The following is a 27,559-nucleotide window of genomic DNA, read 5'->3' as shown; positions in this document are numbered from 1 at the left end:
TACTGGGGAAATTTTATATATTATTCTACCCAGTGCCACATTATGATAATTACCCAAATTTTGATTCATTGATTCAGCATAAACTACATATGGGCCTTCATCTAATGCACTATAGTAATTTTTCTCAATATTTAATTTTAATTCACTCTGACTCTTGTTAGAATTTTCCTCAACAACCATGTGGTTGTCATTCCTTCTATTTCCTTTTTCCGCTTCTATAACATCCGGATTACTACTATTTTCTTCTTCAATTTCCATATCATTTTTCTTCTTATTAGTTTCTTTTGAAACTTCTATATTATTAGAACTACTACTTAATTCTTCTTCTATTACCATATCATTCCAATTCCGCTGAGGTTCCTTATTATTAAATCTTAAATTATTTTCATTGATATTTTTTGTTTCCTTTGCCTGATCATCCTTTATTCCCAGTACCATTTTTTTAATTACTCCTTCATTAATGTTACTTTTCTTCGGACTCATTTTTGATCTATTTACCTTATCCATTTTTTTGTATTCTTTTCTTGTATCTAATTTGTTAGTACTAATCTTGACACTTTTATTACCACATCTTATATCAGTATTTTTAACACTATTTACAGTATTCAAATTAACTTTTTTACCATCATTATTTTCACTCATTAAACTACTATCACTATAATCACTTCCATCGTCACTTTCATATTCCATACAATCACTATTATTAATTAAATGAACTGCATTACTAATTTTTATACCTGTCTCGACCTCTGTGCTCACTGTATTATTTCTATAAACCGATAACGGAACGTCATCAGGCCCGAGTTGCCTGTGACTCACCACACTTTGTTGTTGATCTATTATTTATATCAGGTATTTTACGCAACTAGATGTGTACTCGCCGACCGCTCGACGTTGAATGACAAATCTTTATTGCCCAGTAAGGCTAAAATCTTTTATTACACTATCTTAATATAACACAATGAAGTTTGTAACGAATAATTGGGAAAATTGTAAACCAGTAGAGCAAGAGAATCATTTAGAAACTAGGATTTTTTTTCAAATGCAAGCTCAATATCTTTTATCAACATCTAACAATGCATTTTTACATTGAAAAATAAAACATAAACATGATAAATTGCCTATTTATTTATTCAAAAATTACAGTCAACAGGATCAATATTAAAAGGAAAAATGCTGTCTCAGTAGTCAAATTAGGCCGCTGAAGCAAAATGCTCTCTAATCATATATCGGATAAGAAAAATCGATTAAACTAATTCATAATTCAAGATGCACCGCACGAATGTGCAATGTAGCATTTTATTTTAAAATTCATCGAAAAATTGTTTGGTAGGTAAAATAAAAGAAATTAGACAAGAGATGACATGAAGGTACTTTGGAATTAAAGTTACAAATACTAAAACAAATGCAAATTTATTGTTAACAATTTTGTCATGCACTTTTATTTTTACATTTAATCTCGATTTACAATATAAAAAAACTACGTATAATAACTTGTTTTAATAGAAATGAACGAGTTCAAACAAATTCAATGTGCATATATCACAGTTAGGTTTTGTCGGTTTTTTAAAAATCGGTTCCAAAAATCGTTTGTTTTTTTTTTCAGAAAAAAAAAAATAGAATTCAAAAACCGGTTTCTAGCAGAAAATACCAATAAATAATATTGAATGTTGATGAAAATATTGTTGCAAATCAATAGCCGATCTTCGTTTCACTATTATAAAAATATTATAATACTACACCCTTATTTGTAAAAATTACGCATGAACAACGAATAATTAATTGTTTTTAAAGATCTTTAATCCTTTATAATATTATTCAAAATCCGGTTTTCTGAACTGTCGGTTTTTGTATAAACCCTAATAACAGTACTTACATTTTTTGTACTCAAGTAAAAACAATTTAAATCAAGATAAACAAATATCAAAATTTGCATCAAATTGGTAAATTTAAAAAATTGTTCAAAATTAAAACTTTAAGGTTTTTTAATATTACTTTCAAAAATATTTAATGTAAACTTAAATACCTAATTATAATCAAATTAGATAAACAACTAATTTGAAAAACCTCAGATCAAGTAACGCATCTGACATGATAATAAACAACAGACAAATCATGATAATAAACCACAGACAAATAAAAATCCAGAATAAAATTTTTTGCCTTACGCCAAAAATAAATAATAAGATAAAGGTTAAAACATAAATCTGTATCGGTGATTTGTTACTTAATAATTCTATTTACTTAATAAATATGCTAACATAAAAAATGATTAATGGGAGGAAAATTGTTTGATAACAGAGTTTATGCGTAAGAAGGGTAGACATAGTATGGCTTTCATCCTTATAACAATGTTTGTACACAAATCATCAGGAACGCCAAAAGGCAATTTGTAAGCAGAGCGTAAATAATGGCATTAAAATGGATGGCAATTACTGAATTAACAAATACCAATTAAACAGTTCAGTCGAACATGCAGATTTTTAATCAAAATATTAATTGCAAGGAAATCCTGAGCTTTAATTAACTGTAAGAAATATATTTCATTTGCCATCACTAACGATAACTATATAATTGAATACTATATCAATAAAATACACAAGACCAAAGTGAAATAATAAAACAAAGAGAACGATCACAAATTGTATCAAAAGCCTCGTTCATATCATCTCTTATATGACATTTAAATTAAATTTCACGTTTCACCATTTTTGTCGAATCTCAAAGAAATAAACGGAATATTATTCTCAGGTTCATGCACATGTTTTATTAAAAATGCCGGTGGCAAACAAAAAAAAAGTCAAATGGAAAAACGCATTTTCCCCATTGAATATAAAAGCAAGTGTGTATCGATTTTTTATATAAGCTATTGTTACAAAGCACTTATTCGTATTCAAAATAAAAAGTGATATATATATATATATATATATATATATATATGTGTGTGTGTGTGCGTGTGTGTGTGTGTGTGTATACCTTGGTGAATATATTACAAATTATGTAGGTTAAAAAAATAAAGATAACTTATTGATTTTTTATGAACTTCCGGATTTCATAGATAGACATCCGAAATTATTCTCAAAAATAGTTATATTTAAAAATAGTTATATATATAAATAATTATAGTTCAGTAAATTCATTTGCTTGAACAGGCATTGCGTTAACGCCTAATGCTCGAACCTGGTCTGATGAAATTAAATGAAAAAAATTATATTAATACTCTTCATACAGAATAGTAATTATAAAACCTAATCCCATTTATTGCTCTATTTCGTAGTGTAAAATAATTCCCTATATTGCAATGCACCCTGTCCATAAACAGTTCCTCAATCATTAATCCGTCTTTCTAAGTAAATCAGATGCCTTGAACTAATTCACAAGTCAATATATAATTGGACAATGAATATGATGGGAAGTCGCTTGCACCCAAAAATAAATCAATCAAGAAATATTTAAAAAATGCAGAAAGTTTGTAAAGTAGTATTAACTCAAGTCTTAACTAGCTAAAATCAGTACATAACATCACAAACTTCATCTAAGTAACAAGTGTTAAATCAATATTTTAACAAGCAACATTTTTATAATTTCAATCAACCTGGACATCGTATGATTTTATCTGAATATATAGCATTATAAACTTATCATCTTTTATTGGTCTGATATAGTCACTAACTAATTATACCTGGTCCTTCGGCATTATCCGCGAAAAGTGATCTATTTCAACAGAATTCGGCAGCATCTCGGTGGATCACGAACTTTTTCTATCATTCTCGTTATAAAATAATCGGGTCATACCATGTATATAGCTATTAACAATTTTGTTAAAATCATAATATTTTATTATTAAATAATCCAATCACAAAAACTAAATGATAAAAAGATACAAAATCTCTTGTAAAAATCATTCCAATTTATTTACACAGTTTAATAACAAGAGTTTATTAATGAAGAGTTTATGCATATAAATTTTGTCAGTGATTATTTAGGGGAGAGCCAGCTTTAGAGACTTAAAAAAGTCGTTTTTTTCTGCAAAAATGTCTCCCAAAACTAGCCAAGAATACATCCCTAAAATTTCAGAACCAAATTCAAATTATTTTCGGGGTTACAGAATAAATAGTGAGCAAGCGTCGAGCTTGTATATGAGCGAAACGAAAACTTCGACGCGCGTTTTCTCGGTTTTCAAATTTTTCGATTCTTCCTAATTGACGAGAAAGATAGGAAGAAAAATAAAAGTTCTATCGAAACGAAAATTGAAAATATATATGTGTCTTGATTTTTGTTTGTCTCGGATGGAAATTGTGACCTGCATCTTTCCCGCCAAATGACACCTATTTACATATTATGATATATATTTTAATGAAAAACTTCTAGAAGAATGTTGAAATATATATCAATAAAACCTGAAAGTTTCGTTTAAATTAAATATTTATTTCCTTCCCTAAAAAATCCTCAAGAAAGTGATTTTTTGAAGACTCTAAAGCAGTCTTCTCTCCCCCCTTAAGCTTTCAACATTCCAAAAATCATTTCATTTGTTGGGAAAATCGTAATTCATCAAATTTAATACCAGGTAGTCATACAATTTTAAATTTAGAGCACTTACAATGCATTAAATTTATCAAGGAAATAGGTTATTTATGGCTGTCTAAGTACGCGCAATATTAAGATTGTAACCAAATTATAGAAAACAAAGCACAAAATGTATTTATAAGAATTATTTAAAGCAAAAGTGAGAGTAACTAAATCTCTATTAAAATTTGCGATACGCATGGAAAAGAACAAAAACTCTGTAAACAAGATAACAGAACAATTAAGAGACAAGTTCCCTTCAGGTGCATTAAGTGTAGTAATTACAACAAATCACGAACGTCGGATAGAGTACTCTTATAAATTGAATTCCACCCGCCAGTTGGTAACCTACTAGCGTTGCTAGGTGCTCTGGTGTCAATTTTGTGGACAAATTAACTATACGAGGTCTGTTCAAAAAGTACCCGGAATTTTCGTTTTTTCAAAAAAATATTTATTCGTCTACATTAATGTGGTCCCCTTCAAAGTAGTCCCCCCCAGATATAATACACTTATGCCAGCGTTTTTTCCAATTTTTGAAGCACCCTTGATATTCACTTTTTGATATGTCCTTGAGCACTCTCAGCGATTTTCTTCAATCGAGGAAAACCGCCGTCCTTTCATGGGTCTCTTCAACTTTGGGAATAGGAAAAAGTCACACGGAGCCATATCTGGTGAATTTTTGCACTTTGCAACACTTTATTTCATTTTTTACGCAAAATTTAATACAAATTCTTTGACTTTTCAATTCTTCCATTGTAAAAATCGCCGAGCTCAGAAAAACACGTCGAACCTTAGCGACTACCACAGACAAAGTAAACAGTGAATATAGCTGAAAATTTCATCATACTTTAGGGGCATGTATACCAACACAATAAAAAAAAAATTTTGACAATCAGACACTCCAGACCCGCGAAATTTAATTATTAGTAATTCCGGGTACTTTTTGAACACACCTCGTATATAGAATTTTATAATGGCTTTTGTTATACAGTGTACATACAGGAAACGGATTAGATAAGATAAGTTGATTAAAGGACAGCACTGGCGGTAGAATGCTCTATGGCTGGCGAGTGCCCGTAAACGAGTTACAATGGTCCGTAAAGCGAAAATCAAGTGCTTCTATCACTCCGCAACAAACGGACGTACGCAGACGGACGCGCACGGTACGAATTCAATTCAACGAGAATTGTTAGCATAATTCGAAACGCGGAAATGATAGAATAATACAAATCACAAGTTTTATTACATATTATATAATAGTTACATTACAGATTCAAATTAATCATTTGTAATAAACTGTGAAAATTTGGTTATTACAATCAGTAATAAATTAGGCAATAACTTTATCACTACGTTTAATTCTAGTAAACCACACAATAATAAAATTAATACATTTTTACTTCGAATTCCATGCCAACATTGAATTTAGTAAAAGTTGCATTTTTCCTGCCTACTATTAAAATATAATCACAATATACTCTACAGTCTACAGTCTACACCATGCTTCCTATTTTATTAAATTTGTTGAACAACTTCTTGTCTCATTTACTGTTAACTTTATCAACATGCAATAAAAATGATGAAAAACATTTTTTTTATTTTCATGTAGAACAGACTGCCAAGTCACGGTAGTGACAGTCGTCATAACTTACAAACCATATTATTTTGAAATAGGGTCCAAAGCGAAAAAGATAAAGTATGTTTGTTTGAACAAGTTCCCATTATTGCTTTCAATCGGCGTCCTACATTAACAAGATGTGTAGACCTAATTACTTTTAAAGACTCAAATGTAAGTTCTTTCGTTCGATTTCTTTTAATAATAACTCTTACTTGAATACAGATAGATTACATTGTTTGTTATTTTGCTGTGAGTTCAACATTAGCAGTTAATTACCAGCAATTAGTTTTGTTTTAGGTGACATGTATTATTTTACTTCTTAACTAAGGGAAAGGGAAAGAAAAATTCAATACAAGAAAACAAAAGATTTTTTGTTTGTTTATTTTTCATAGCAAACTGTACACAGTACATTCAGCTATATATTATTACAGATATATATATATATATATATATATATATATATATATATTATTTGACTGCGTGAGAAGATTTCACAAAGTTTTTTTTTTTTAAATATGTTTTGTTATATATTATTATATTACATTCATAAGCTTTTTTTCAATGATTCTGTTGTTTTATTAAATTTCGCATTAAAAAATCTCAAAGAAGTAAAATGTAAAATCGAATAGCCCTTTTTGCACTTTTGCGCATGAACTCCAAATTGGCTGTACCTGCTTTTGCTAAGCAGCATGACTCGCGGTCAATACAAATCGAATGTTTTTTAAATCATTCAAATCGGTTGATGCGTACTCCCTAAAGCCTAAATCGTCGGCGAAAGTTCGTATCCGCAAATACTACACACACACTCCGTCGCACACACATTTTTTTTTCTTTCTTTATTATTCAATTGCCAACATATTCAAAAAAAATATGTTTAAAAACGTAAAGATATGCAAAAATTTATATTTTCGACATTTTTGCGATTACCATAACCTACCCTACAAGAATACAAAGCCAAGTAACAAAAACACTATTTAACATTTATTTACGCGATCCATTTAAGTATTTTTATTTGATGGTAATCCAGTTAAGTATTTTTATGTAACTAAGAGAAGCTAAGCAGCATTTTCGTCAAATTCTATTTTTGTTATGGAGAAAAAAGTATAAATACACTTCAAGACAAAAAAAAACTTTTAATATTCATGAAGAAAATATGTCGATATGAACCATCACTTAACCAGTCATTACTTCAATAGGTATAAGATATTACTTATGACAAAAATGATTACGTATTTAATTGTTTATTTATTTATTTTTTTATAGAAACGCCAACCGGCTATGTAGAGTGAATATGTAATATCGTATTGATAATTTCATAACTAAAGCTACTATAACACAAATTATTTCAATAACTAGCTGTAAGTGGAATTCTGTCTTAAGGCAATTAGGGCATCGTGCCTTAAGGCAAATTGCTGAAACTTCCCGTACCAAAAATTATTATTTTTTTTAAAACGATTAACATTTTTGAAAAAAAATTACTTCGAAAAAATTGGATTTTTGAGAAACTATAAATTTGACAAAAAATTACTTTTTTTCGAAAAAAAAATTTTTTTTGAAAAAAAAAAAAAAAATTTTTTTGAAAGAAAATTTTTTTTTTCAAAACAAAATTTTTTTGAAAAAAAAAATGTTTTCTTCATTTTGACATATTTTGGAAATTCTGAACTTTTTTTCAAAGCAATCGTACTGCTTGATCTGCATAGAGACGAAATGTCAAAGCGCGCAAGTGCCGCGCCGCTGTCTAACGCATAAGCATTGGTACGGAACTCATAGAAATGTAAAAAAAAATTATACTTATTGTTAAAATCTCTATAAAATATCTGATAATTTGATGTGCATATGTCTAATGATCATTTTTAACCGCCGAATAGCATTTTTTTTTACTTTTTTCATTAGATCTCCAAAACCGCTAGACCTGCCTTCATGAAAATTTGATCAATTATTCATCTTGTCAATACAAGTAAAATGTTTTTTGAATTATTCAAATCGGACGCTCCGTTCTCTTAAAAACTGAGTTACCGTTTTCGGCACTTTTTGCCCCGTATCTTCGGAACGGCTAGACCTGCCTTCGCCAAAAACTAATCAGCACGTCTCCTTATCAATACGAATCGAATGTTTTTTGAATTATTCAAATCCGTTGATCCGTGTTCCCGAAATCGTCGACGAAAATTTGTATCCGCACATACATACACACACGTACATACATACACACACACATACACACACACACACACACACACACATACATACATCCATTTTTTCTAAGGTATGCCAAAATGTTCAGAAACCTCTGAAACGTAAACATATATAAAAATTTTCATTTTCGATTTTTTTGCGATTACTATAACTTGCCCTACGGGAAGTTAATAAAACAACGAAATTTAGTTAATAATAATAGATAAAATATATAAAGCGCAAAATATGTTTCGTCATAAATAAAAGGAATAACAGTTAAAATTAGGCAATGAAAAATAATAATAGAAAATGATATTTCAATTAATCAAAATAAAATACATCGCACTAAAACTATATATTTATATATATATATATATATATATATATATATATATATATATATATATATATTACAAATGTATTCTGAGTGGATAATAGATATTAATTTGGAAATATGATCAAACAACACTCTTTTTGCACTAATTTATTAAATAACACACTGATGATGAGACAAACCTAGTCTCGAAACGTTTGTGAAAATTATTATTTAATAAATTAGTGCAAAAAGAGTGTTGTTTGTTCATATTTCCAAATTAACATAAATATATATATATATATATATATATATATATAATATATATACATGAAATCCAATTTCACGCGAGTTCAATCATTTAACTTTGAATGATGCGCAATTACGAAGCTCGTTAAAAATTTGCATTTGCATTCACAGCATCATACAATCGATTTTGTAGGACTGCAAAATGTAATTATATGCAATAAAATTACATATTGATAAAAAACATAAAATCGATAATATAAGACAATTGCACGCTGATCTAACCATGCTGATTACAATAATTGCAATTGTATAGAATGAATTTGATTCGTTAGTTTTCATTAAAGGTACTAAATTTTGTGTCTTCGAAGATTCACAAATTGATTTACTATAATTTATTCTTCTATATATCGGATCGCAAACTATCTTCTCCATACTAATTTGTATTTTGTTTTTCAAAAAAAAGAAAACTGTTTGTATTTTATATTAATAGTCTGAACTATGAACTATGAATACTATTAAAACTTGAAAAAGCAATATCAACTAATTTGATGTTGATCGAATTTGCAAAAAAAAACGGCATTTACTTATACTAATAAAAACACAATGGTATCAGCAAAAGAAACTAAAACTCTAAATACATACATACATGGTCCAAAATACATGTAAATATATAATGTAAGTTCACAAATATAGAATAAATACAAAGTCGATAAAAAATTTCAAGAATTGATGCAAAGTTCTATTTCCATTTGATTTTGTATTTAAATCTGGTGCTCATTCGCAGATCAAAGATTTTGAATATTAGCATAACACAAGATTTTCTATAATGTGATGTTGAATCGCTCCTTAAATCAATAGAAATAGAATGATTTTCTTTCATATTTTTAGGAAACACAACAATAGTACAACTACCAGCCTCGTCTTAAAGTAAGTCTTCAGAAAAAGTATTTATACTCCAGCTGATACCTTGAAAAAATTGAACGATGTCAGAAACGAGTTATGCTTTCGATTTCATATGATTAGAAAAGTTGAATTATTTCCGAACTTTAAGTTAAGAGCATTTAATATTTATTCAAAATGATAAATAAAATATCTATAAGCAAAATAAAATATCCGCAAAAAAGCAGGTCCAATTTGCTAATTTGATGTTTACGTTACAAGAATCAAATGAAACCAAATTTGGAAAAAATATGGGTGTGTGTGACGTGTGTGACGTGTGAGCCGATTTTTGACCTTTCGGCGATATTTCCTTAAAAACGACTGAACCGATTTCACAAATTTAAAAGCCAAGCCATGTTTTGTGACAGTAATGCAATCTCAAGTTTATCGATTTATTCATTGTTCACAGAAGTCAAGTAATAATTATCTAATTAGATTCTTTGTACCTGTGTCACCTAGCAAGCAATCTACAAAGGGTCTAAGATTGTGTAAAAAATGTTAACATAAATTTACACGATTAAATTACAAATTTTCTTAAAAAAGATGCTCAATATTTAAACAAAATATTTTGGCTTTTTGTAAGAAAATTCACCATGGCTATAAAGTTATGCACTAAACAGTCCTACAAAAATTGATTAAATTATATAAATTCATCAAAATTTGGGATAAAAGACTTCAATTTTAGGAAATACAAGCACGTGTTTGTGCAATGTATTTAATATAATTACAAATATTATAAATGTTCTTGGAAGATATCAATTAGAAATCGCAATGTTGAGATTTAAGTTAGCAAAAACTTAATATTCGAAAAAAGCGGTTGAAAATTTTATCTAAATATCTAAGTCTCAATTTTAATTGATTATGTCAATTATTACACATATCGGGAAGTTTCTGCAATTTGCCTCAAGGCAGATCGGCCTTATTACCTTTAGAAATAAAATAATATTCAACGTACCGTCGTAAATTAAAAATGGCAAGTGACCTACTAAGTTTAAAAAAACGTAAAAAAAATCCTTTACGAGTTAATCTAAACAAGACATGTAAATGTAGCAGATGCTAGACTCAAAACAATTTAAAAACATGTTCTAAAACAACATATCCAAGTTAAAAGAAAAGCGAAGTAAACAAATATAGTTAGAAGAGCGACAAATGTAAACATTTATATTAGTTCGACGCATTTTCCGCAACACAAAATGAAAAAAGTCGTAATTATTTTACTAGTGAATTAATGTGTTTGATTAGCTGAAAGAGTGCCTATAAGACGGAGTTTATTATGCGTATGGAATCTTTCCTTAACAAAAATTCTCACAGAGTACGACATTCTTGTAATATAAACAATGCTAAACAGTTTGAAACAATAATTCGATGTAAAAATTGTGTCTACATACCAATTTGAAAAGTTCACAATCTGAAGAAATTAATCCAAACTTTATTGTCGGTTTTATAAATGATCTGAAAAAAAAATAAACCTAATTTAAAAAATATCTACAATATTATACACTTCATATATGATATATAATAATGCAATAACTAATACGAATGCTAAAATGAACGATTTATCATCACCCGCAATTATTTGAGTCACTGTAATAACAAATTGAATCAAAATAATGTTAAATTAAAAGTTCTTATATTATCCATTGACATTGCTAATTAAATCGGTAATTCAATTAAATTAGTTATTGATAAAATGATCAAAAACAATGAAAATTATAATTAGTTTAGATGTTTTCAATTTCTTCATATATACTTTGATATTTAACGCGAAGTATGAATATTGAACTCTATAAATGATATCACTGTTATTTGATGCCATAATTATATTTGATGTTCATTTTAGATTCAAGAGTTTTTTATATAACGTGTATAAAAGCTCACACGTGGGTTAGGTAAAAAGAACCAATTGAACCTTTAAAAAGCAAAGGTGTAAAAAACAAAATAGAGTGAATAAAAAAGTAAATTTTGGCGAAAAAAAAAAGTTTTATAAGAGGCAAACTCAATAAATAGTTATTCCACCTCTGCTGATGAATATTTTTGACAACCAGATCAAGATTATTAACAGTGGTATCTCTGTAAAACTAACAAGAAATTTATAGTTGGCATTGGTTAAATAATGTAGCAATTATTTTGCAAAATCCCTTTAAATTGAAATATTGGACCTGTTTGTCCTCTGGCCGTTTCAATTTACCCCGCTCATGGGGTAAAAAGGACCAGGTTACAAATTTTTGAAAAACAAAAAAAGACATTTAGACAATGATGAATTAGCTGGGAGTTTTACTGAACATAGTCAGATAGTTGTATGTTCGATATGTGTTATTTTTTGTGATATACTTTGGTTTTCACAATATAATTGCTCAAAGTCAAATTAGACCTTTGTGTCCCACACCCTACCCTATATATAGTAAAATTTAATTAAGATTTTACCGACAAAAACTTTTGCCGCTTTTTCCTAGAAATATAGTTTCAAGAATATAGAAACAAAGTTTCATAGGATAGAGATAGAATATAATTTTAGTAAAAGCATTAGAAAAGAAACGCAATAAAATAGATTTTAACAGAACATCTTATGTCATAAATGCTAAGTACCATCATCACAATGAGCATGTACTACGGTCTACGTACTACTAGCTAACTTCTTCGTTTAATGCGTTTTTTCACATATCTCGCCACAATTTTCTTAATGCGCTATAGTTGCACCCGAAAGCTTAGATTTTTCCCTTTTAGCAACGAAGGCCGTAGCCGTAGCCGTAGCAGTCGCCGTAGATGTTTCGTACGCTCGCTCGTAGCCAATAAGCAAGAGCCATTAGTGAGATCCCGTAGCGGAACGCAGGTATTTGGCATATGTTCTCGTGTTAATAGCACATTCCGAAAATTAATGTCATAAAATAGATAATTACGTGGGTTTACAAGGTAATATCGTCCTTAGGGGAAAACGAAAATGTTTGATTAACTTTTATTTCAACAATATAAAGAATCTAGAAGAAAAATATACCAGACATTCTACAAAAACATACCATCCTATAGTGTGACAATACTTATTTGTGATTTGACATCCTAGACAATATGTATTGTACATCGCTATCATTTAAAAAAGCGCATATTTAATTTTAAGAAAAATAGTGGTGGATGGCATCGTGATTTAAGGCAAATTGATAGAACTCTTCGTACTGTGAACAGAACAACTTTTTTGAAGATTATTTTTTCTTTGAAAATTTTGATTTTTTTTGAAAATTTTGAAACCTCCGGACCCTGTCTTATTTAAAAACTAACCATATTTTTCAATAAACTCGCACTAAAATTCGATCGACATATCGAAACGCGATAGCGCCGCTTTGCAGAATAACGGATTAAATATTGTGAATCTTTTTATTCGTTTTATTGTACTTAGCAAGCTATACACACAGTACATTCAGCTAATTTACAGGTATATTTATTCGACAGCGTGAGAAAGATCGCTATCCTGCTATAGCACCTTCTTAGATATTATGTGTTTTATTGAAATAAAAAAAATGAAAAAAAATCCGCTAATAATTAAAATATCTGATAATTTGATATGCATGTGTCCAATGATATGACCGCTAAATAACATTTTTTTCCTCTGTATCTCTGAAACCGCTGGACCAGCCCTTCTAAAAATTTAACTAATTCTTTATTTTGTCAATATAAGTGATGTTTTTTGAATTGTTCAAATCGGACGCTCTGTTCTCTCAAAATCACCATTTTTCCACTTTCTGCCTCGTATCTTTGAAACAACTGGACCTGCCTTTGCCAAAACTAATCAACACGCCCCCCCTGTCAATACGAATCGAATGCTTTTTGAATCATTCAAATCAGTTGATTCGTGCGTCCAAAATCGTGAACGTAAAAATTGTATCCAAACATACACACATACTTCCTGCATACGCACAAAAACACACATACACGCATACACACACACTACACATGCATACATCATTTTTTTCTAAGGCATGCTAAAACGTTCAGAATACTGTGAAACGTAAAAATATGCAAAAAATTTCATTCTAGATTTTTTTGAGTTGAGATTTTTTTGGCGAGTAGTGTCACGTTTTAAATATCTTCGAATAACAACACAGGAAAAATAAGTTATAATATAATTATATTATATTACATTAATATCATAATAATTATGGGAGTAAGATATATGATCTAGAATTTCGCATAGTCTAGAATTCTTGAAATAACCTTTTATATACACACTCTACAATTTAGTCTTGGATCTCAATCTGACGTAGATCTAAATTCATAATAAATAGATCCGGGTGGTATTACATTAACGTTTAATGTGATGAAATTTATTTGAATAATAAAGTTTATATAAATCGTGCGAATAGGATTAACTTCTAGATATGCTAAGAAAGTTTAGGTAAAGCCAATAAGTTTATTTTGTTTGGTGACGATTTGCGTCATTCAAAAAATATAGAACGGGGTGTAACATCAGCAAATATCATAATATAATAGTATATAGTGAAATAACACATTACTTTAGTAGATCAAAGATAGCAGTATATTAGCTCTTTGACAGCAAATATAAAATATATCGTATCACTCAATAAGTCCTTAGGATCATTTATATTTGAATATTGAAATTTTGAATTTAATTGGAAGAATTTGATGATGCTTTAAAAATGTTTAAAAACTAGAATTCAAAATGGAAAATAAATTATATCGAGAATTATTGTATTCTAATGACCGCCTATAGCAATATGAATTTATATGTCAGGTCGCTTTTTTATGTAAGTTCGAGCCAAGGGTGTTAAAATCTACTCAAGCTGTAGTACTGAAAAAGTAAAAACGATTCTGTCAAGTTGTTCTAAAATACTTTATTCATTAACTTTCCGTAGGGTAAGTCCAAAATCCAAATCGTCCAAAAATCGAAATTGATTTTTTTTTTTATATCTTTACGTTTTGGCATACCTCAGAAAACCTTTGGCAAACCTTTGAAGATTTCTAACATTTTGGCATACCTCAGAAAAATTGGATGTGTGTGTGTATGTATGGATACAATTTTTCGTCCACGTTTTTGAGCGTACGGATCAACCGATTTAAGTTCAAAAAACAATATAACATTTGATTAGTTTTTGGCAAAGGCAGATCCAGCCGTTTCAGAGATACGGAGCAAAATATGCAGAAAATTAAAATCGAGTTTTATAGAGAACGGAGCATCCGATTTGAATGATCCAAAAAACATTTATTTCGTAATGATAGGGAGAATTGGTGATTAGTTTTTGAAAAAGGCAGGTCCAGCCATTTCGAAGATGCCAAGCTAAATGTACACAAAATTGCAGTTTTTGAGAGAACTAAGCATCCGATTTGAATGATTCAAAAAACTTTCTGTTTATATTGGCAAAACAATTGCTCTTGGAAATAAAAATTCAATATTTTGTTGTATATCAAAAATAATTCAGATTTCAGATCTAATTTTAATTCTGCCTAAAGTTCTAAAGCTCACTTTAATATTTTAGATAAATAATTTTAATTTTGTAATTCAGTTTATATAATTCTTATAAATATTAGACAATGTAACAGTATTTACAATAATCTATTTGAAAACATTCAATATTCCTCGAACATATCGTTACGATACGGGTAGTTCCAGCAATTTGCCTTGGGGCACGATGGCATACACCACTAGTTTATACAATTTTTTATCTATATAAAATTACATACAAAATTGTAAGAAATCATGAAGCAGAGAGATATCGTAAATTAGTGCCTATACCAACGCCTTAAAATAATCAACATAGGTCTCCCCTATATCGCAAAAGCGAAGCATAAAAAAATACGATGTTATTTCGTCCGGGATAAATACTATCGGGAACGAGGATACGCGTCGTGTGTTTGATGGGAAGAATAACCGCGAGCGGGGGCTCGTAAACGCGAAGATAAAAATATGATTTTCATTTTGTTCGCTAAACACGCGAATCGAGGAAAGTGAATTTACGAGGTCAACGCGGGAATGGCCATAGCATGTTTCGTTTTTCACTACACGACCCATATATAAAGCATCTATGAATACATACATAATATATACATTATATAAATACACTTTTAGTATAATGGATCACAAAAAGCTTTTCAACTTTTTATGGTATTGTTTATGAATTTTCATTGCAAGTTTTTCGTTGTGAAATAGACAAAGTAATTATAGATTCATATTTAGGGAAACTATAAGCTCTGCCTGAAACTAACTAACAAACTAATTGTAAGTGCGTGAAAGAAGTATATGGTGAGAGATTTTCCGCTGCTATTTTACAGCTCGAAACCCGAAAAAGCTATTCTCAGTTAGAAACAAATCATGTACATTTTTATAATTTTTTGGATTTTAAATATTTTAAATTTTTCACGTATTTCCTAAATATGTATGTTCAATAACTTCAGGATTTTAATTAATAATATTGAGTGATTAAAAATTCTAATAGTTTAATAATTAACTTTTCGTACGTTAATTATAAGATGAGTTTTAGTAATCGCAAAAAAATCAATAATAAAAATTTTTACGATTACTAGACATTTTAGTATGCCTTAGAATTTTTTGTATGTATATGTGTGTATATGTGTATGTATTTGCGTATGCATGTGAGTGTATGTGCAGTATTTTTCGCCGACGATTTCGAGAGCGCAGATCAACCGATTTAAATGATTCAAAAAACATTCGATTCCTATTAATAAGAATTAGTTTTTGACAAAGGTGGCAGATCCAGCCATTTCGAAGATACGGGACAAAAAGTGCCAAAAATGGTAATTCAGTTTTTGAGAGAACAGAGCGTCCAACTTGATTGATTTAAAAAACATTTTACTTGTATTGACGAAGATTAAATATTGGGGAAGGCAGGTCCAGCGGTTTCGGAAAACCAACACTAAGATACCAATGAAAAAAAATACTTGGCGATCAAAAATCAGATATCATTAAATTATTAGATATTTTATAGAGATTGTAATAATAAATATAAATTTTGTTTACATTATACTGCAACGCGGCATTTATGCACTTCAAAGGTTATTGTTATTTATTATTTATTATTATTTACTCGAAGGTTATTGTTATGTTTACTTACATTATAATTACTTCGTTTCATTCCAAGAAAGATTACGAATTAAAGTATTGAAAATCAGCAAATGATTCATATTATTTAAACAACACATTCTATAAATGCGTAATAACACTCATATATTTATTGGTAATCACTTGTTACCATTTGTGATTTATGTTATTCTTTCATTTCTTACTTCACTTTATAATTTTCCTTTAGTTTCTTAATTATTATTACTTATTATGTATATTGTTTACTTTATTTGATTGTTCTCTTTATTACCTAAGCAAGCAATTTTGTATTATAAGACTTTTTAAGTCTTGATTGACAAAAGAATAAATAAAGGTATAAGAAAAATAAAAAAATAAAAATGTTATTCGACTTTGTTTTTGAAGTTGTATTCAATTTCACATTTTTCTTAGTAATTAAGTAATTATTATTTTCTTCAGTAATTAACGTACGAATTTTCAAGAGATAAATTAGATAAATTGTTATTCAAAGTCTATTGAAAAATATATCTGACGAAATATCAGATCTATATAAATAATCTTATATAACATAAAATTTATATTTTGCATTGGCTAAATTGAGACATTGGACCTGTTTACCGCCTGGTCGCCCCATTTAACCCCGTGTGGGGTTAAAGAAACCATGTGGCATATGTTTGAAAAACAGCAAAAATAAAACACATTTCTACAATGATGAATTAGCTGGGAGGTTTACTGAGCATAGTCAGATAGTTTGTTTGGTATGTGTTATTTGTTGTGATATAATGCGTGTGGTTTTCAGTATATATATATATATAACTTTATCCAAAATAAAGTCATTTAATAAAATCTCCATTATCGTTGAATCGTATGAACTGCTCGTAAATGGAGAAAACATGTTGTGACTAAAAATGTAATAAAATCAAGATAAGAAAATAAAAAGAAAAAAAATCACAGAACATAATTCACCTTTATACTGAATAGCGACAAAAGAAATGAAAGATGCAAAAAATTATATTTCAGCCCCAGTTTGCGAATGAATATAATAATATAATAATGCTTCGTTAAGAATAACTATTATGGAGAATAAGAATACTAATCCATGCTTTAATATAATAATAGCCAGAACATAACAATTTTCGCAGAATTGAATCAATAGTGAGGTAATTATTCATTGCATTTCAACATTAAAATGACAACATCGTCATTCATGATTCTAAGAAAGTACTATTTTACTTAATCACAACACAGGTACATATAGGATTTAATGAGAGTAGGTACTACGTGTCACTGTAGTTAATGAAAGAAATAAATCTAATTGAAAACTAGTTTTGAAGCTGAAACCGGTTTCATAAACAAATAGTAAATAAACCAAAAAATTATTTAGATGATATAAAATTAATTTAAACAAAATTTAATTAAACTGTAATTAGATCGAAATTTCAAAGCCACTTGTAAGTAAAATGTACTGACTAATTTGTAGAGTGTAAAAAATTTATATTTTTTGCTAATTTTAACTATCAAGTTAGCAATGGTTGAAAATCCTATACAATGCAATAATGGAAACTTCCTTGAACAAACATATCTCATATTTTTCCCTTTGGACCCTATGTCAAAATAAGTATAGTTTAGAAGTTATGACGACTGTCACTGGAATAATCGTACCCAGTCTCCCCTACTAAATGTCTATGCGCAATGCAAACAAAATGTTTTTAAAGCATTCAAATCGGTTCAGCCGTTCTCCAAAAAACATGACAGATTTATCCATACCTATAACCTTATACCTGTAGTACTAATTTACAGACAGTGATAATTTTAGCAACACTTTTCTCGCCAAAGAGAAGTAAGGAATGTGGTGGCAAGGCTATGCTACGCTGCGTTTTTCATACAATATATTAATGAAAACTGTCAAAATGCTATGTGGTTGCTATACAGTTAGGCGTTTTAGATATAACCTAGAAAACGCACAAATGTCAAAAAACCATGTTAGATAATAGGGTCTTTCTGACGCAGCTTCATAACGTACGAGTGTCGTTGCAGTTTATGTGTAACACATCTGAATGAACACCAAATACATGACATTTTGACAGTATTCAGTATGAGTAGCAAAATGTATGCAAGTTGAAGCGTAACATGGCCTTGCCATAACATTGGTCTGTTGTGCGGCAGAATTGGCCCATTAGACTATGATTGAATTGAGACTGATTATAAAAACTGCTCCTTACCCCTCTGTGACAAAAACAGTGTTGCCAATGGGTTACCAGAGTGTTACCAATACTTTGTGTTACCACAAGTTGGTGTATAATATTGGATGAATCGGGGAGATGGTAGTTGGTATATGTATGTTGTGTATACCAATTACCATTTTTCACAAAGCAAATAAACATAAATTACATATGAAGAGACATAATCGAAGTTGCTTTTTCTTTCATTCAACTTACTCGAGCAATACGAGCAATGTTAGTTACAGAACTACTGGAAAATTCTATTATCTAGGCACGTCGTTAATTGATTATTCCTGAATAAAATCAGATCGACGGGTTTGATGTGATCGCACGTTACGATGTGTCTCAAATACGGGATTATTTTCAAGTCAGCACAAATAAGATTAACGCTACAGAACATGCGAGATTGAATTTGCCTGTCGGATATCAAAGCATGATTAATTTCTTAGATAGCGCAGATTATGTCATCGCAGAGTTAATGGATTATAATCGTGTCAAAATATGTTACAGCAAACATATTAGAACTTAATTAACGCTGAGTTACTGATTTCAATGTATAAACATTGAAAACATAATACCGACGATGATCATCGAATTCGGGACAGATAAAGCAACATAATAATCACGTTGTGTTTGTTATTTCAGCATCGCAGAACACATGCTGAGGCATAATAAATATTTATCTAAACGGAAGCTCCAACATAAATTACAAGATGAGGGCTCGAACTATTCACTATCTGTCCTAAAACCCAACTTATATTAAAAAAAACTACTGAGCGAGATGAACACGCTTCCAACCGCTTCGAGAATTTTAGTTTTGTAAAATGTATGCAAAACGATCTAAAGATTTCATACCATTTTATGCATTCATGCTTGTACAGAGAAACATACTAAACTTTCAAAATCAATAAAAAAATATTAATATACTAGCTGACCCGGCAAAGGTTGTTTTACCATAATTTCTAGAGATCCAAAAATTGTCATTTCAAACATTTCAGAAAAGTTGATAATTTGAGTTTCTAATGACACTTGCTAGCCGTTTAGTAATGTTTTTGCGTATAATAAAATTACTTACTACAATGAATAATATTCATGTAATACATCTTATTAAATTTAATGGAGCATTATCTGTCAAAACCATTTGAAATTAAATAATTAGGTAAAATTATATAATTATCAATAAAATATTGTGAATTTTATATCGAATGGAAAAACGACTACTGAATTGTTTTTTCCAACATGCCCTTGTAGTATACAATGTCCCTTTTCGGCCGACTATTGTAAATTCATCAAATTTATTGAATGTCCTTTACTGGACAGTTGTAAATAAATGAGATAATAAAAAAAAAAGAACCAATTGACGTATGAGCTGCATGCAATTGTTTTATTTTAAACTACGTTTTTACAGAAAATTTCAAGTTTTTACGCGGTTTTGAAATAATATCTCACCTTTCCCATAATCTCTAGATTAGCACGAACTTTTCAAGACTAGGACAGGCCAAATCGGTTTAGCGGTTTTTGAGTTTTAGCATCCCTAACATTTTGTCGAGCTCTATTTTTCTATATAATATAAAATCTATTTTTATATATAATATAAAATCTATTTTTATATATAATATTACATAATTATGTTAAATATTGTGTATATTTCGTTGCATACAAAATCATCCATGATGACCTCAACTTCCCTTTTGTAGTGGACGTCATCAAGAAAAGCAGTATCAAACATCATGCAAAAATTTACAATTTTCCAAATGCAACAATGGCTCATTTGCTTGTTATCTTTTTATTTTTTTTGTTTTTTATGAACTTCCTGAAGGAAATAAATGTGTGTGTATGTATGTGCGAATACAATTTTTCGTCGACTATTTCGGGATTTGCAAACGTGCTGATTAGTTTTTTATTTAATTTTTTACATTATTTGTTATTAATTTTATTTGTGTATTTTATTTAACCTTTATTATTTTCTCATTATCTTCTTCGATTATTTTTTTATATGTAATTTAGTCCTATAACTCAGAGTTTTGTCAACAACTGTGATTATAATATTGGGTAAATAAAAAGAACAACGTTGCATTGTGTATTTTGGAACATTTGAATAGGTCAAAAAATACCAGAATTGCACTGGTAGAGTAATTTTATAAGACCTGCCGTCCAGTTGTTATAGATTGATATAGAATAACGTGATAAAAATCGAAGTACATGACATTTTTAGATGATTCATTTAGGTTGGAAAAGATCAAAGAATTGTTTTAACAGATCCATTTAAATTTTAAATCTTTTCAATCGTCTTTCAAAAAATTATCTAACATTGTTTATTAGGAAACCAAGCAGCTGCTTTCGAATCATCGATGCGAGTTTAAATTATATACAATATTTATTGGTTAAGCTAACTTTATCAGAAAAATGTGTAATAATATTCCAAGTTTATCATATTTGTGTAAATTAAATTATCATTTGCATAAGTTAATAATTGGCCACGCAAACAGGACTGATATTCTGCACGCACCTATGATAGTTATGGTAATTTAATTACTTAATTTCCAAATATCACATTTAAAACGAAAAACATTGCAAAAAGATAATATAATATATATATATATATATATATATATATATATATATATATTAGGGTGGTCCTTAAAATGGTCATTTTCGAATTTCCTTGCTCCCAGGGGCTCAAATGGTTCCAAATAGATAAAAAACAATTCTCTAGAAGTTTTAGCTCTTAATATTAACGTTTAGATAGAGCGCAATTCAGTCAAAGTTTGTATGGAAAGAGCATGGAAAAAATTTTGAAAATTAAAAAAAATGTTTTAGGTGTAACTTAGCGTCAAATGAATGAGTTTTATTCATTCATTTGTTCGCTAAATTACATCTAAAAAACATTTTTACAATTTTTGAAAATTTTTGCATGCTATTTCCATAGAAAACTTTGATTGAATTGCGCTCTATCTAAACGTTAATATTAAGAGCTAAAACTTTCAGAGAATTGTTTTTTATCTATTTGGAACCATTTGAGCCCCTGGGAGCAAGGAATTTCGAAAAAGACCATTTTAAGGGCCACCCTAATATATATATATATATATATATATATATATATATATATATATAATTAAATCTGTTATGCGAAATCTGCTACATCGTAAAGCCAATTCTTAAGCTATAATTATAAATTTAACAAAATGAAATATATCCGCGCCTAAATCTCCAATCAATTACAATTAAAAAGTTGCCCTATCCAGTACATCAGTAAACCGTAAATACAAATTGCGGTAAATAAATAGTCAATAAAAACTAATACAAAAACCAAGGTTGAGATTATTTGATTTATCTTATGGCACTCAACGTTGACATCTTATAAGAATCCACTCATTTGTCAAGTCTCGACGGTTGTAAGACAAATTACGAAGTTTTAGATGCAGAAACATTACAGTCTTATAATATTGTGTAATAGGTTCAAAGAAGATTAATGTCATTAATTACAAAGACAAAAGCGTAGCAACGCATAAACACTTTCGCAAATATTCTTAAAGGAGGTAAAATAATATTGAATTATTATTAAAATATATAAAATTGAGAATAACATCAAGATGAAGATATACTTATATACTGAACGTTTTTCTGTCAAAATTAAAATTAATAAATGTATAACCATAAATTCATAGTGTTACGTTTTCTGAACAATTAGATTATACTTTATGAACTTAATTATTATTGATTTGTATTTTATAATAATCCAACATTTTTCTACGTTTCGAGTTCAAACAGTTTTTTTTAATGAGAATCAGGAAACTGAACTAAAAGATGAAGTTTTCTTTTACATTACCATAAAAAATAAATAAATGATAAACGTTTAGTTTGGTTCAGGAATATAGTTTTATAGACGGTAGAAATATATCGTATATGAAATATAGTGAATATGATTTAAGACTTATTTAACATTTAATTTTGTGTATGTCAGGCAAGGCTTGAACTACACGTCTTTTGTTAGCAGTATTATTTATGTTATTGATCTAAAATATTTTTCGATTGTTACATTATTTGAGTGCGAGAATAAATTATATTTTGTATACAGAAGGTCTGTGCTAAAAGTAAATGTTTCTTTATTGTAGGTTAATAAATTAAATGTTTTACTAACTATTACTAACAAATGTTTTCAATTATAACGTATAAGCCACACAAATATGCCACCGGATATTGTGCTAATACAAATCGTATACAAAAATAATAACATAGATAGTAAAGTTGTATATATGCAGTATTTTGATCAATATATTATATTCAATATACCAGTAATATTTTAATACTAATACCTAGAATAGCGGACAATATATTATCAAATTATTATATTATACCACTGCGTACAAAAATGAGTAACTTTTGAAATCTTTATCTATTCTTCTAAATATAATTCATCCCCCTCAAAATAATCTTCTCGGATGCAATGCAACTATGGCAATACTCTATCTAATTTGCAACCATTTTTATTAGTCCTCCGGAATGGTCATTAATTCCTTTTTTGATTTGGCTTTTGTTTCTTTAGAGAATGAAGTGACACCATGCTAAATCGGGCGAATACGGTGGTTTCAGAACGATATTAGTTGAAAGTCCATTGTGCGATGGTGCATTATCGTAGTGCAAAAACGACTCTCAAAATAGTGCTGACTGACCCATTTGAAATTCCAACAATATCAACAAGCTCTCTAATAGTCAATCGACAACCTGCAGCAGAAATTCTTTGATTTTATAGACGATGAGGTACATCAGTAGATGTTCTTGGTCGTCTTTGATGTGGTTCGTCTTCAACGCGCTCTCGACCTCTTTTGAACCAATCAAAAATACTTGCTCTTGACATTGACTTCTCACCAAAGGCCATCTGTAACACTTTCTTTACGTTCGGGCGGCTGATTTTCATTTCGGACACAAACTTCTTTTTTTTTAATTTTTATTTGGCCTCGCTTACTCTGAGCATTTAGCCACCTACAACATTTTTATTTATTTACATTCTAAATTTTATATCATTTTCAATCTATTTATGTATCCTATTTTATATTCTTTTTAATTTTTTCCTTTTTATTTTCTTTAATTCTTGCTCTTTTTCAAATTTCTAATTCTATTTAACTTTCAGCTTCATTCCAATTTTTTTTCTTCATTCTTCTTTCAAGTTCCAATATTCCTCTTCTTATTCCTCCCAATTCAATTCAACTATTCGAATTCTGTTACTCCTATTTTTCTTAATTTTTATTCAAATTCTATTTAACAAATACAATTTTTATTTGATTTCAAATTAACTACACTTATTTTTTTTCATAAATTCTAAGTCATTGACAGGATTTGATTCGAAGATCTCTGTCATGTGAATCGAACACGCTACCAAATAGCTATGCTCGCCACTGGGCACAAACTTTAATGCTACTTCTTTGTTGAATAATTTCAGATATTATAAAATTCGAAAAAACAGAAATTTGCAAACAGAAGTAACTACTACACCAATAAACTAATTGACGTAAAACTCGACACATGTGTCAATAGACTCTTAATATTGTGTATGTAGAAAGATTATAATACATCGACATAAAAATACTATGTGATGAAAATAAGATGAAAATGATATCTGTGGGATGGGAAAATGAAATCAAAATTATCCCATTGTCACAATTAAATGAAACAGATATCACAACAGAGTCCAATTTTTGCATATCTGAATATAGTCAATCTTTTCGACAATTAAGTCACCAGATAAGAAACAGTGAATGAATTTTGATATCAGCTCGCCCATTAAATTTTATCACATAATCGCTCGAGTAACTCTTTGTGATACGCCGGCCGGCCGCACGATATTTACATACGACAAAAAGAATATGAAGAACATTCGAAAGCGACAAGGAAAAATGTTTTGTTTGTCGGCTGCGGATCGGACAGGAAGCGGAGCTGCCGAAGCCCAGATCCGCAGGAAATGGAAAGGACGCTTCGGAAAGCGATGGAGGAAGACATCAGGGGAAAGCCAAGCAGGTAAAGCGATAAAAATGCGAACAATATGAATTATTACGTAGGGCGTTGGAAGTTAACTTCTCTTTCATTTCTTACAAGGTGCTTCCCTGTGTATTAGTGGTTAGAGCAATGGTTCTAAACGTTTTCCGCACCGCGCTCCCCTGTTCTTCAAACAATTTCATTTTCATTTTTTCAGCAATTTCATTTTCATTTTTTCAGCAATTTCATTCCATTCCATAAATACTCAACTGACATTATATCTGACTACAGTTAATATGCAATATTATGTATAAAAACTAGTGGTGCATGGTATCGTGCTTTAAGACAAATTGCTAGAACATCCCGTACCGAAATTTAAAATTAAAATTTTTAAAAAACCTTGAGAGGAAATTTTTGAGAATTCTGAAGTTTTTGAAAAAAAAATGACTTTGCTGCGTAGCTGCTTTAGAGAAAAAATATCGACTGCGTACGCGCCGCATCGCAGATTAACGGATAAACATTGGTACGAAACCCATAGAAATGTAAACAAAATTCATACTTATTATTAAAATTTCTATAAAAAAGATCTGATAAGTTGATGTGCATATGTCTAAGGATTTTTGACCGTCGAATGGCATTTTTTTTACTTGTTTCACTCGATCTCTAAACCGCTAGAACAGCCTTCGCAAAACTTTAAACGATACTTCATTTTGTCAATACAAATAAAATGTTTTTTTCAAATAGAATCTGACGCTCCATTGTCTCAAAAACTGAATTACCATTTTTGGCTCTTTTTGCCCCGTATCTTTAAAACGGCTAGACCTGGCTTTGCCGAAAACTAAGCAGCAAGCCTCTTTATTAAATATCTTAAAAAATGTTTTTTAAATTATTAAAATCGGTTAATCCGTGTTCCCGAAATCGTCGACAAAAATTTGTATCCGCACACACACGTACATCCATTTTTTCTAAGATATGCCAAGATGTACAGAAACCTTTGAAACGTAAAGATTTATAACAATTTTCATTTTCGATTTTTTTGAGATTACTATAGATTGCCCTACGGGAAGTTGATATCATTATTTTTTTGTAAATTATTTTATATCATTAACTTCCCGTAGGGTATTGTCGTCCAAAAATTAAAATTTCACATATCTTCAAGTTTCGAAGGTTTCAGAATATTTTGGAGAAAATTGATGTGTGTGTGTATGTATGTATGTATTTATGTATTTTTCGTCCACGTTTTCGAGAGCACGGATCAACCGATTTGAGTAACTCAAAAAGCATTCGATTTCTATTGAGGAGACGTGCTGATTAGTTTTTGGTAAAGACAGGTCCAGCCGTTTTGGAGATACAAAGCTAAATGTGTAAAAAATGGCAACAAAGCATCCGATTCGAATGATTTAGAAAACTTTTTGCTTGTATTGACAAAACAAATAATTTTAGGGAAAGAAAATAAAATATTTCAAAATTTTAGATGTCAATCTAAATGTCCTGTTTAATCTCACTAAGAATTTTATTCTTGCTAGAAACAAGCCATTTTACCAGAGTACAAGACATCCAAAGAATTAATGAAATCCCCAAGTTTTTCATTAAACTAGTTAATGAAGAACTCCACGACATAAAGAGTAAGAATGTGTCAAATTTACAGCTCGCTTTAGTTTCTGGTGCATGAAACGCACAATGTTCGTCCGACTTCAATATTAAATGCAATTTTACAACAACCATAAATCTTAACTGCAAACAAAATCAATTAAACATTTTCTACAGATAATGCTAAGACCCGACTGGCAGTTCGCAAGATGCAAAAGCCTGTTTCCAGACTGTTCGCATTATATACGAAAACTACGCAACACTTGAAAATTCTACACTGTACCTGTATTGTATTGTAAGCTAGTACATATTTCGCTAATGATTTTGCATGTAAACAAGACGATATTTCCCTCATATAATATATTTGTTTGTATAAACGGAAATATCAAAATATAGTGCGTAGAATATCGAACTTGATCCACAATGATGGAAGAAAACTTGCAAAAAAGTAGTTACTATCCTATGGGAAGCAACCAAAAGTTCTGCCATAATTAAAAGTAGTCTTTCATGAATACCTGTGGATCTCATTGAAACGCTGAATAAAAATATTTTTAGGAGACCTAAGACTGAACATACGTGTTAAATTTTCTTGTTTTCGAAAGCAAAAATTGAAGTATAAACTAAATAAAAATTTATATAAAATTTAAACATACATACATGCATCACTTACAAATAATATTATTAATCCAATTAATTATGTTGACAAGCAATTTAAGACTTTTTCAAATATTTAAAATCTAGCTTAGACAACATAAAACAAATTTCTCAGAACACAATTTCACAATTTTCCCATTTTCTACAAAATTTCAAACCAGTTTCAATGTATCGATTTCTCGAACGTTAGCGAAATTCGTCAAATACAAAATGACTGATGT

At 29.5% G+C, this 27,559-nt stretch overlaps 1 protein-coding gene across 2 annotated transcripts in view; it reads right to left on the bottom strand.

The window, feature by feature from the left end:
• The window catches only part of LOC113378001 (beta-arrestin-1), a gene marked incomplete at its 3' end in the record, with an annotated part of 290,018 nt that overhangs the window by 148,794 nt on the left and 113,665 nt on the right, over positions 1-27,559 (bottom strand). The window contains 1 exon segment of one of the 2 annotated variants that reach the window (XM_026618488.1): positions 11,246-11,309. 2 annotated transcript variants of the gene reach the window in all.

This window comes from Ctenocephalides felis, unplaced genomic scaffold, assembly GCF_003426905.1.
Source record: "Ctenocephalides felis isolate EL2017-DRISC unplaced genomic scaffold, ASM342690v1 CF-g0.4_SCAFFOLD_01886, whole genome shotgun sequence".
Taxonomy (NCBI): domain Eukaryota; kingdom Metazoa; phylum Arthropoda; class Insecta; order Siphonaptera; family Pulicidae; genus Ctenocephalides; species Ctenocephalides felis.
This window is presented reverse-complemented; position numbering and strand designations above follow the sequence as displayed.